The sequence below is a fragment of the Berghia stephanieae genome, unplaced genomic scaffold (genome assembly GCF_034508935.2).
Source record: "Berghia stephanieae isolate SIO BIC M18660-M18661 unplaced genomic scaffold, UCSD_Bste_1.3 scaffold1264, whole genome shotgun sequence".
NCBI classification, from domain to species: Eukaryota; Metazoa; Mollusca; class Gastropoda; order Nudibranchia; family Aeolidiidae; genus Berghia; species Berghia stephanieae.
In genome coordinates, this window is record NW_027622251.1 from 1 (window position 1) to 13,569 (window position 13,569).

The following is a 13,569-nucleotide window of genomic DNA, read 5'->3' on the forward strand; positions in this document are numbered from 1 at the left end:
AAACTATAGTTAGCTGAAAATCTTTCTTTGTCGGGACTCCAAAAGTATGGAACGAATTAGACAAAGAAATCAAAGGGTCTTTTAGGAGCACTGATTGATTTTAGATTGATTATTACATTGAAATGTGTTGATATTTATTTTATCCATTATTATTAGGGTGGTGGTGGTGGTGGTGATGATGATGATCCCGCTGATATGATGGTGATGATAAATAAATTAAACATAATTCCCTTTATTCATCCCATAGGGGAGATTCGTCTTTCGGGTCTATTCTAAGGGAAGACTGGAATAACCCAAGCGATAGCCGCAGTGCAGCGCCGCAAATTTAGTTAGGGCAAGGTGACTTGCTCAAGACCACTCAGCGGCGGGTGATCGAACTCGGTACCTTTCGGGTGCCAACCAAAGACCGTACCGCTGCCCCTGATGATGATGATGATGATGATGATGATGATGATGATGATGATGGGAACTAACAAAGAATACACAGGCATCTAAAATTGAAACATTCCATATTCAAAGCTAATGTTTTACTTTAAAAAATTGAGCTTTACAATATCCACTAAATGTGATCAAAGCGCTTTGTAAAGGGGTCCCCGGTCAACAGCAACATTTAATATGTAGGACGGGACATGCCGCCTGTTAGGCGATATTACAATTTTTCAGACAAAGACAACGCTGTTAACGGCCAGGTACTCATTTTACACCTGAGTACGGTGAGAGAATGTGAGTAAAGAGCCTTGTCCAAAGACTCAACTATGCACCGAGCGCGAGGCTCGAACCCAGGACTTTCCGATCCCAAAGCGGGTGTCATACCACTAGACCATTATAATGCACGAGAGCCATGGTCGACTAGAGTACTACCTATAGTTACGTCATGACTAGACCACATAGCCGCACTACTGTAGGAGTGTTCATTGATAGAGGGATGCGTGTGTGTCATAGAAATAGCCTTAGTGTGTGTGTGTGTGTGTGTGTATGTGTGTGTGTGTGTGATAGTCAAACTTTAGTAGGTTTAATGAAGTCTTGTCACACACGCGTGATACACCTATACGAATTTCCCTGCCACTGCCACCCAGACACACTAACATCTGACAAGGAGTGAGGGCTGTGGAAGAACCACAGACTACCGTGTGCAAACATTGGCGATTGGTATCGGATGGCAAACTGTGATCGTTTGAATTTGAAATGATTCGAAACACTCGTTACCCCTCCGCTCGCTCGAATCCTGATCGTCTCAAGCTCGTCTCACGTGTCAAGATCGTCTCAAGCTCACAACCCGCTTGATCGTTTTACGATCGAGTGATCGTTTTACTAACTCGCTCTTCCGGCATTGAGATCGAGCACTGACTCGTGGCTTGGCGCTCGGTCGTCGATCGAGTAAAAGCGATCAAATAACCCAACACTAATATCTGCCCGCCCTTTTCAATCTCAAGATGGCGAACTTAGTAGGCATCAAATACGAGTCAGGGGAAAAAATTAATTACCCCTGCTCGGACGCCGAGTTTGTTCTCCTGAACAATGGTGAGCTTGATGTATTATTTTGTTGTTGTTGTTTATATCTTGTTTAATGCATCCTCTAGTTGATTGGCACCATTATTTTAGTCGGAATACTTTTGCTTTCGCCGTAGCCGTAACCAATGTGAATGGGATTTTTAGTTTGTTTACAAGTGTCTATTTTCAAACTATAACCACACATCACATAGCGAAAGGAATAGCTCCATTTGTGTATAGGTAGTAAAGAGAGAAGAATAAATGCTCGAATCTATGGAAAAAGCTGAGTTCTTTGAGATGTTATTGGATTGAATTCCCCATTAAAAGTGTTTAAAACAGGGCAGCCGCTGAGTCGGCGGAACCGAATCTTGTTTTCACGTTCAAGTTCAAAATTCAAAGTCGAAGTCGAAGTGTCGGGGGCAAAAAAAAAAAAAAGGAAACCGCAATCGCACCTTTCATAGTGGCAATGTTTTAAAATCGGTACTACCGCAAACTCGGAGACCCAAATAATTTTGGGGTTTTGGGAGGGGGGAAACTTTTTCTTAAAAATTTTTTGGGGGTTTGTTTTGTTGGAAGGGGGGGGGGGGAGACTTTTTTTTTTTTTAAAGTCTCTCCCCTCCCAAAACCCCTACTAGACTTTAAAAAAAAAAGTTTTCCCCCTCCCAAAACCCCTACTAGACTTTTTTTAAAAAAAGTTTTCCCCCTCCCAAACCCCCAGAATTATTTGGGTCCCCGAGTTTGCGGTATTACTATTACCTTAAAATTGGTTGGGTTGAATGAAAATAAAGCTGTCTTAGACTAGACAGGTTCGTCAAGCCCATTTTAAGAGGCTGTGATTATCCCCAGTAATATTAATATTACGTCCTTAATATTAACAGAGTTATTCGACACCCGAGTCGCGCATGCGCATTTTGAGAATTAGCTACTCTCAACGACTTCTGTCGTGTGAATTTATCAGCATGGTGGTCGTAGGGCTAAATGGTTGTCTGAAGGCAGGAACTCATTAAAATGCTTAGGCTAGGGATTAAATGATCAGAACAATGAACAATTTGAATGTAAACCCTTCATCCGCATAGAAATTGTCTAAACAAATAATAGACAGAATGTCGTGTGAGCTCCTTGTTGGATGGAATCTTAATGACACGAAAGCCTCGTATGCTGAGAGGAGCATAGTGGTTGAGCTGCTTGACTCTTAATTGGAAGTTTTTGGGTTCAAAGCCCAACGGGGAACCTTATTTTTTCAATACTATTTTTTTTCCCCACTATTTTATTATTTAAAAAGTATTTTCCTTTATATTTTAAAGCTTATTTATTGATTTTTTTATATATTATTGTTCTTATTATTATCATTCTATCATTTTTTTTCTAATTATTATTAATATATTATTATTAATTTTTACTTTTGTCTGTCAAATAAACATTGTTGTCACAATAGTTAATTTATGAAAGTCATTACAATCATGGGGAAAATTTCTGAGCGCCACGTTTTACACCTGAGTACGGAGAGAGAATGTGAGCTTTTTCCAACATAGGCGAGCTATAGTGGGGCAAAAAGCCAGCTGAGGGAGGCACCTCAGCTAGGCACAAGTGAGACAACTTTTTTTGGCGGGTTAAGGTGCGCATGCGTCAATGCAGAATTACCAGTTTGGCAATAAAAAATAATAGTTTTACTGGGTTTGATATTTGGTATTTTGGGAGTGTTTTGCTAAATCACTTAATTTTACCTAAATGACAGATAATTATACAGTATTATTATATGGTGAGCCAAGGTCAAATTATTACGACCGCGTGACAAACAATGAGGATTTTTTTCTTTTATTATATGCATTTTTGCAGAAATAAAGCGATATCTATATTTTATCTTTTTTCCCATAACTAGTGTGGCATGTTCTATAAAAATAATCTCACAACCCTGGCATAATTTTTCTTGTACTGCCGCTGAGGTTAATATGATATATTATTTATATTGTTGTTGTTGCTCTTTGTTTAAGTCATCCAAGGGTTGATGGGTCTTTGAAAAATGTCACTTGCTTTCACTGTGGCGGACTGAACGGTGGGAATGTGTGACATTCATTTTCATTTGGTTACAACGAGTGGGGTTTGGAGTTGGAGATGTTTGGATTGGTGTGATGTTGGATAGTGTCATATTTCAACACATAGTATTAGATTTAGATAGTCTTGATATTTTAAGTAGAAAATAGTTCGTTTTGCATAGAACACTGATATGATTCATGATACTAAAACGGTTCATTCCTTTTCCAGATTCCAAATTATGATGGATGGTGATAGTGATAAGGTACTGGTCACTGACACTGGTGCCAGTGCTAATTTGTTTTAGTTTTATGAAGTGACTGGTTACCACAGAAACTTATAGCACCATTCTTGGCACAATGCTTGGTATCGCAATAACATTTTCAACCAGTGAGAGCTGCTTTGATCAGTTCGGTTTGTTTGTTTTTTGTCATCGCAAAAATAGGGTTACAATAGACATAAAAATAAAAAGTAAAAAAAGAAAACCGATTCACATCCAGAATTTTATTCATGCCTAGATAAATCTTAAACAAATATTAATGTACAACAGACGTTTAAGACAATAGGAAAATTATTTTCGGAAAGCTCCTACATCCCCAGTATTCATTAAAGAATTAAAGGCTGTCATTATTCCCATTGAAAATTCGTTATCCCCAGACACCTTTTTACCGGACGTTGCAAGGGATAAATGTCCCCCACCCCCTTTTTTTTTTTTTTTTGAGTGAGTATTCTTTTCTCCCTTTTGTTTTGCCTTTTGTTCCGTTTCTGAGCATGAATTTCTTAATATTGTTTTTATTTTTTTAAAAAAGTTTTTTTCTCCTCTGTCTGACCATTTGGTCGCTCTCTGAATATTTCTGTTTGCTTTTTAATTAATTATTCTTTTTAGACACTTTTTCAGATCGGAGTGGGGACGAATATGACAATTTGCTAGAAACTAGAAAGGAACCAAGAGAGAGTTTTTTTTTTAAAAAAGTGGGGTGAGGATGGATGGGACATTTATCCCTTTCAACGTTCTGTAAAAAGAAGACGGAATTTTTTAAAAAGTGGCGGAACCAGGATTTGAACCCACAACGCCGATTCTGGTAAAACTTCCAGGGCAGACGACTAAACCATTCGGCCATGACACCCAATTCGAAGTAGACGCATATTGTGTATATGTAGTAACAACTGATTTATTGTTGGTTAATTTTGTTTTTATAGATATTTTATTAACTTTCCTTATTTCTATGTGCATTTGGAATCATTCCATATTCTGGAATGTGGATAATTGTTTAAAAGAGCGGAGTTTCAAATATGTGTCTGGGGATAATGAATTTTCGTCATCCTCAGACAGGTGTCAGGGGAGGGATAACGAATTTGCATTATCCCCAGGTGTCTGGGGATAATCACAGCGATTTTAAAAAGTATGAAAAATCTCTTGGGAGAGTAGAGGGCTAGGATTTAGTGAGTTAAGACTAAGATCTGGTGTTAGTAAGAATGAATCTCGCCTTTAATGGGTTAAATCTTATTGTTTGATTTTTTTTAAATTACACACAGCGAGTTTAAGTTTTTATTTTTTTTTAATGAATTATTTACTATTGTTATGACATTTACTGCTTTTTTATTTTTTCTTAAAGGTGGCGTCAATTGGCACAGTGGTCAATCTATATATGGTCTGTTAATTCTCACAGTCCGCAACTGCGACAAAGTCCTGGTAAACCGGTGATGTGTATTCAACATGGATGACAGACTGCATTTGGAAGCAATTTTTATTGTAACCTGAGTGAAGTTTTCAGATCCCACAGATTTGGTAAATGAAATGATTCTTATGTTACCGCAGTTATGAGAGATAAAAGTATTATTCTCTTTTAGACTTAAGTCAGACCTGTAAATCTTCCGACTTTTGTCGGGTTTCCGACAGTACGATTTTGCTCTATAAGTGCTAATATTTTAAAATACAATTAATTGTAAAAATATAATTCGTAACGTCAAAGAACAGAACCAATAAAAAAAAGAAAATAAATGACTTTTATTTCGTTCCTCGAAAAAATCTGATTTTATTCCCTTTCAAATGCTGACTTTAGGAGAAAAAAATTGTTCTTTGTCGCATCAAAAACAAAACAAAACTAGGCTGTCTATCAGTTAGCTATAATATTATCATGTCACCTACACGCTCCTCTAGACGTGGATGTATTCACTGCCTGGCTACTGTGCCACAACCAGCGAGAGACGGTTGCGAAGTTCGCGCGAGTCGTCAAACACAGACCTAGTCAGTAAATAATGCACGCACAGAAGTGTGTCGGAGCTTCTTGGACCGGAAGCAGGCCTGTAAATCTTCCAACAAATGTCGGCATTCCGACAGTACGATTTTGCTCTATAAATTCTGACATTTAAAAAATATATATATATATTCGCAACATCAAAAGACAGAACCAGCTCTCGACGAGAGTATTAAAAACATTTAGATCTGTAAATTCTCAGTCAATTAACTGAAATCAGTCAATTCGTCAAATTCATATATTTTTTAAAAGGAAAGAAAGAAGGAATTCATGAATCGTAGTAGAATGACGTGAGGTAGTTAGGAATGTTCCACAGTGCTACGCATTGCTCAATGGCGTTTATATTTACAATGGATATATTGCCAAGGCTTCTTAGAATTGCCGTGTCTGAGCACACCCCAGTGTATTTTCACACAGCCTTTGTGAAATTATCTTTTCACTTTAAAACCCTGTCATGTTCCCGATGGTAGCCAATTTTAACTGAGCCGCCAAGCGATAAATTTCACTGTTTCGTCTAAGCCAAAGTTGACCACATTTACTTCGTAGAGCCTAAAAGTATGAGAAAGTTTATTGCGAAAGCCGGAAGTGCGTTATGAAGACACCTTCAAATCGAAAGTTTTATTATTGCTACAAGCTCATCTCGATTGCCTCACGTTGTAAACAAACTGGTTGACAGTTTCTTCACTGATTTGGGTACTTAATTATGAGAAACAATTGTAAGTGGCCTAATTAATTCCCACGTAAATTAGTTTTCTGCCATTGTTTTGCTCAAATGAGCTTGCTGTTTACTATTCATCTCGATTCTTTGGATTTTTCTGATACGATACGACGAGTTAAATTTCACTGTTTCATCTAAGTCAAAATTGACCACATATACTTGGTAGAGCCTAAAAGTTTAATGCAAAAGCCGGAAGTGGGTTATGAAGACACCTTCAAATCGAAAGTTTTATTATTGCTACAAGCTCATCTCGATTGCCTCACGTTGTAAACAAACTGGTTGACCGTTTCTTCACTGATGTGGGTACTTGATTATGAGAAACAGTTGTAAGTGGCCTAATTAATTCCCACGTAAATTAGTTTTCTGCCATTGTTTTGCTCAAATGAGCTTGCTGTTTACTATTCATCTCGATTCTTTGGATTTTTCTGAAACGATACGAAGAGTTTCAGTCAATTTTTATAGAGCTCATTTACAGGTCTATACTTATCTCGTTAAAGACAAAACAAACCAGACAGCACCCCATCTTGTCAATAATTATCACCACCTCCACACTACCCGGACGTGTACTTGTTCACTGTCTACTGTCTTCCCACATACTTGTGTGTCTACCTGCATGTAACTACAGTGATGCCAAAACTCCGGTCTGGAGCAAAAAATTCCGGGCTCCGGGCAACTTCCGTCAAATTCCGGTGAGGTCAATTTGTTCCAAGGATACCCCCCTCCCTTCCAACCACCACATCATCATCATTACCACTAGTATTACAACCATCATCACCACCACTACTACTGCAACCACCACCACATCATCATCACTACCACTACTACTACAACCACCAGCTTCACATCATCACTACCACTACTACTACAACCACCACCACATCATCACTACTACTACAACCACCACCACCACCACCACATCATCACTACTACTACAACCACCACCACCACCACCACATCATCACTACCACTAATACTACTACAACCACCACCACATCATCATCACTACCACTAATACTACTACAACCACCACCACATCATCATCACTACCACCACTACTACAACCACCACCACATCATCATCACTACCACCACTACTACAACACCACCACATCATCATCACTACCACCACTACTACAACCACCACCACAACATCATCATCACTACCACTAATACTACTACAACCACCACCACATCATCATCACTACCACCACTACTACAACCACCATCACCACCACATCATCATCCCTACCAATACTACTACAACTACTACCATCACCTCATCTTCATTACTACAACTACAACCACCACCACCACATCATCATCATACACTACCACTGCTACTACAACCACCACATCATCATCATCATCATCACTACTACTACTACTACATGCTAATGCTACTACTATACTAACAACCACCTACAATATCATCATCACTACCACTACAACTACAACCACCAGCACCACATCATCATCACGACCAGTACTACTACAACCACCACCACCACATCAGCATCACTACCACTACTACTGCAACCATCACTACCACTACTACTACAACCACCACAACCACATCATCACTACCTACTACTACAACCACCACCACCACCACATCATCACTACCACTACTACTACAACCACCACAACCACATCATCACTACCACTACTACAACAACCACCACCACATCATCACTACCACTACTACTACAACCACCACAACCACATCATCACTACCACTACTACTACTACAACCACCACCACCACCACCACATCATCACTACAACTAATACTACTACAACCACCACACCACTCATCATCACTACCACTAATACTACTACAACCACCACCACATCATCATCACTACCACCACTACTACAACCACCACACATCATCATCACTACCACCACTACTACACCACCACTACATCATCATCACTACCACTAATATACTACTACAACCACCACCACATCATCACTACCACCACAACTACAACCACCACCACATCATCATCACTACCACAACCACCACCACATCATCATCACTACCACCACTACTACAACCACCATCACCACCACATCATCATCACTACCAATACTACTACAACTACTACCATCACCTCATCTTCATTACTACAACTACAACCACCACCACCACATCATCATCATCACTACCACTGCTACTACAACCACCACATCATCATCATCATCATCATCACTACTACTACTACTACTGCTAATGCTACTACTATACTACTACAACAACAACCACTACAATATCATCATCACTACCACTACTACTACAACCACCACCACCACATCATCACTACCACTACTACTACAACCACCACCACCACCACATCATCACTACCACTACTACTACAACCACCACAACCACATCATCACTACCACTACTACTACAACCACCACATCATCACTACCACTACTACTACAACCACCACAACCACATCATCACTACCACTACTACTACAACCACCACCACCACCACCACATCATCACTACCACTAATACTACTACAACCACCACCACAACATCATCATCACTACCACTAATACTACTACAACCACCACCACATCATCATCACTACCACCACTACAACAACCACCACCACATCATCATCACTACCAATACTACTACAACTACTACCATCGCCTCATCTTCATCACTACCACCACTACTACAACAACAACCACTACAATATCATCATCACTACCACTACTACTACAACCACCAGCACCACATCATCATCACGACCAGTACTACTACAACCACCACCACCACATTATCATCACTACCACGACTACTACTACAACCCACATCATAATTACCATTACTACTACAACCACCACTACCACATCATCATCACTACCATTTGTACTACAACCACCACCACCACCACATCAACATCACTACCACCACTACTACAACCACCACCACATCATTATCATCACGACCACAACTACTACAACCACTATACCACCACCACATCATCACTACAACTACTACTTCAACCAGCACCACCACCATATCATCATCACTACAACTACTACCTCAACCACCACCACCACCATATCATCATCACTACCACTACAACTACAACATCAGCCACTATCACATCTTCATCATCTCTACCACTATTACTACAACCACCAACACCACATCATCCTCACTACCACCAGTACTACAATCTCTACCGTTAGGTTTTGGCGCTTTACTTCATTTGAAATAAGGAAACTTTGGGATTGTAATTTGCAATGTGTTTATGTATCATAATATACACTGTAATTCTAATCAGTTATCTATTTAGAACTATACAATATGTAAGCACAATGCCAAATATCGTTCCAATTCCTTTTTTTTTTTTGTGAGCGGAAATTCCTCTTTCGGCGTTGAAATTCCTACGAGTTGTGGCTGAAACTCCTGTGAGCCAAATTTAAAGTTGGCATCTCTGTAACTAGCTAGTGTCTGTCGCTCGCGTTCGCGAATCGTCGATCACAATTCGTAGTCAGTAATCAACTAACGCACATAGTGTGTTGGGGACCAGGCCGTTTCTTTCTATTTTGCAACTGACACACACACCTCGTTCCATTCTTCTTTTTTTCAGTTCAGTTCATTATCTCTATCCGGTTGAAAGTGAACCAGAACAATATGTATGCGAAATAGATATTTTTCTTCGAATGAATACTTCTATCGGAAGTTTTCACTCGTTTGGCATACGACCGATCTTCTTTTCCTCTATTCTCGCACGACCGTAGTTTTTCAGTTATTTATTAATTAAATTATTCTTCCTATTCATTATGCCTGAAGTATTTTTAGATCGCAGATCGGACTTACTTACCTTAGAAAAATGTGTTAAGCATAAATTTAAATGGTCGTGGCTTGAAGAACAAGTCACCAACTCTTGCTATGTGAGGAAAATTGAGGCACCAGGGATGGCATTTGTGTCATATCTGGGTTGCGTTGTTAATCCACTTTTTTGGTTTAGTTGGTCTATTTTCGTATCCTCGAAAAGTTCAGACGATTTTTTCACCACCCATTGACAGGCCTGCGGAAGGTTTCTCTCTATTTTGCTACTGACACACATGCATTACTCCGTGTCTTATTTCTTTTTCCCTGTGATTTATTGGTTCAGTCTGGATGTGAAATGGAAAAATAATAATGCGAAATAATTATTTTTCTTCGAAATATATATTCTTCTTCAAATGCTCTCACACGACCGCACCACCTCCTCCTCTTCTTCTATAATAATTAATCCAAATAAACGAAAGAATCAGCGTAAACAGCAATTATATATAGAGAGAGAGAGAGTGAAACATTTTTTACTGGTATGTGTGGTGTATAAGCGGAGCGTGAGATTAAGCGGAGTGGACTCATTTACATTTTGGCTCAAATATGTTAAATCATAGAGGATTATTATTTGCAATTGTTTCAGTGAAATATGGATAAAAGTTATGGCAAATTATGTTTCTTATGTCTTCAATCATGTAACATTAGCTTCATATTATGTTCAGGCCTGTAAATCTTCCGTCTATTGTCGGATTTCCGATAGTTTTATTTTGCTCTATAAGTGCTAATATTTTTATTCCGTTTCAAATGTCGACTTAAAAAAAACAACAACTTTATTTGTCGCATCAAAGACAAAACAAAACGTCTATCGGTTAGCTATAATATTATCATGTCACCTACACACTCCACTAGACGTGGATGTATTCACTGCCTGGCTACTGCGAGAGAGTGTCACGAAGCACAGGTTATCTTTGTCGCAAAGGAAGTTAACGCGAGTCGTCGAACACACACCTAGTCAGTAAATAACGCACGCACAGAAGTGTGTCGAATCAGACCGGAAGGTTTCTCTCTATTTTGCTACCGACACACATGCCTTTCTCCAGTTCTCATATCTTTTTCTCTATATTTTATTGGTTCAGTCCGGATGTGGGACGGAAAAGAAATAATGCGAAATAATTATTTTTCTTCTAAATATATATTCTTCGAGACCTCTCTCTTCTTCTTCTTCTTCTTCTTCTTCTTTTATGAGAATTAATCCAAATAAACAAATGAATTAGCGTAAACATTGAACACAAACAAACAGGAGCGAAGAGTTCTGACAACTTTTTCACCAACCATTTACAGGCCTGTATGTTATGTGTTATTTTCAATTTTTTATCTTCCTCTATTTGATAGTCAAATCGACCTCCATGATATGGCAACCAAGAGCAGGGGAAGTGTCTACTTACAGGGATACCACAATCTTGGATCTTTCCTTCACTTGATTTTGTGTTTTTGTTTTTTACTTTTTCAGCAGTGTAAGGTGCCATTTCAAGCTTTTTGAAGAAGAAATACTCTGACCATTTGGCTAAGATGTCTTTCAGTGGCTATAGATCATTCCCTTTCAAGTACGGAGCTATGAAGTGAGTAGGCTACTTTGGCAAACTGGCATTGTTTATGTCGAATAAAAAAAAGTATATGAGCTCCTTATGTCATATCCAGTCCTACATCTTGTTTTAAGTTGCTTGTTGGCTTGGGAGCTATTGACAGGCTGTCTCTGGGTGGGTTTTTAAAATTTATTTATTTCGACCTCCCATAGTGGACGATATTGTGCTAAGCCATGGATATAATTGAAAATTGATTTTCGGAGACCAAAAGAGCAGGGGATTTCAGTTCTGTTAGAGGTGTGTACTACCAGTCTCATACATTTTTCAGCCATGAGGTTTTTAATTCTGCTAATACATTTTACAAGGTAATTAACAACTTGGCATAGTTTTAAAACATGATTATTATTGCGGGTGGTTGGATGGGAGCATCACCCTTGAATCGTATACCTATGATGTTCACATGGGTGTACGATCCGATAGTGATGTCGTTTCTTCTTCTCTTTACTAGCCTATCCTGCTTCTTTGCTTTGTGATTGTATTTTTGACAGGGGATATTTTTTTTTCTGTAAATCTTCTGCCTGTTTGTTCTTGGTTATTTATAATTTAGCTTATGATATCTTTAGGTTATGATTTTGATTTACATTTGTACTATTTTTGTTAGTGTTAGATTGCTTGTTTTTTGTTTCAGCGGTCTCTCATATAACCTCAATTGTGTTGGAAGAGACCTAAAGCAACAAACAAACAAAAAAACATGATTATTCATCGTAAAGTGTCACTCAGTTTGTTCCAGTGGTACACAGAATTATCTAGATCTATAATTTCTTAGTCAGCTGACAAATCAACCAGAAATCATCGGATGATTATTTACCAACGTCAGTGTATACGACAATAATTGGAGCATGTTCATATTATTATTACTTGTCTTTCTTTCTTTTTCTTTTTTTTTGTTATTTACGATTAATTTAAGATTTTTTAAATTATGCCCTTCTGCCACAACATCATAAGACTAAGACATGAAGATATCGTCTAGCTTCTCTCTCTTTTCTCTCTCTCTCCTCTCTCTCTCTCTCTTCTCTCTCTCTCTCTCTCTCTCTCTCTCTCTCTCTCTCTCTCTTCTCTCTCTCTCTCTCTCTCTCTCTCTCTCTCTCTCTCTCTCTCTCTCTCTCTCTCTCTCTCTCTCTCTCTCCTCTCTCTCTCTCTCTCTCTCTCTCTCTGTGTGTGTGTGTATTACGTTTTATACAATTTTGATTATGATTAGAGGAGGGAATAATTGTTTTAACTTTTTCAGACCTCCCCAGACGGACAGTCCGTATGAAATTGAATTGTGGTGAGGTTGATTGCAGTCTTCCGTCCAGTCACTTACCAAGGAGGCAAATGGTTAATATTGGACTAAGCTCATGTCTGACCCTGTAAAAGCTGAAGCTTACCAGATCCAGGAGAAAATACAGAGAGGAACTACCTCCTGAGGAAAAGGTACAAATGATAGCAAATCATGGTGAACAATTCAAAAAAGAGAGAAAGCATGTTTGAATGCTTTGATACTTCGATCTCTCCCTCTCTCTCTCCCTTTTTAAAAAATGGGAAATGGGTGCCTCTGGTTTGTGTTGCATTTTTTTTTTTTTTTTTTTTTTTCGTGGTTTAAGTAACTCTAAAATTCTAGCACCTATCATGAAAGAGAAAAAA

General features: G+C 38.7%; 1 long non-coding RNA gene across 5 annotated transcripts; it reads left to right on the plus strand.

Annotated features, from left to right (window-relative positions):
* Nucleotides 1–1,412: 1,412 nt before the first annotated feature.
* Nucleotides 1,413–13,378, plus strand: LOC144961026 (uncharacterized). 5 transcript variants are annotated; one of them, XR_013643032.1, is made up of 6 exons: nucleotides 1,416–1,521; nucleotides 3,754–3,787; nucleotides 4,180–4,243; nucleotides 5,139–5,311; nucleotides 11,814–11,922; nucleotides 13,175–13,377. It is a non-coding gene; the product is annotated as an uncharacterized LOC144961026 (long non-coding RNA). The 5 variants fall into 5 exon arrangements; XR_013643029.1 differs by lacking the exon at nucleotides 3,754–3,787 and having other exon boundaries at nucleotides 1,413–1,521; nucleotides 13,175–13,378; XR_013643031.1 differs by lacking the exon at nucleotides 4,180–4,243 and having other exon boundaries at nucleotides 1,417–1,521.
* The last annotated feature ends 191 nt before the right edge of the window (nucleotides 13,379–13,569 follow it).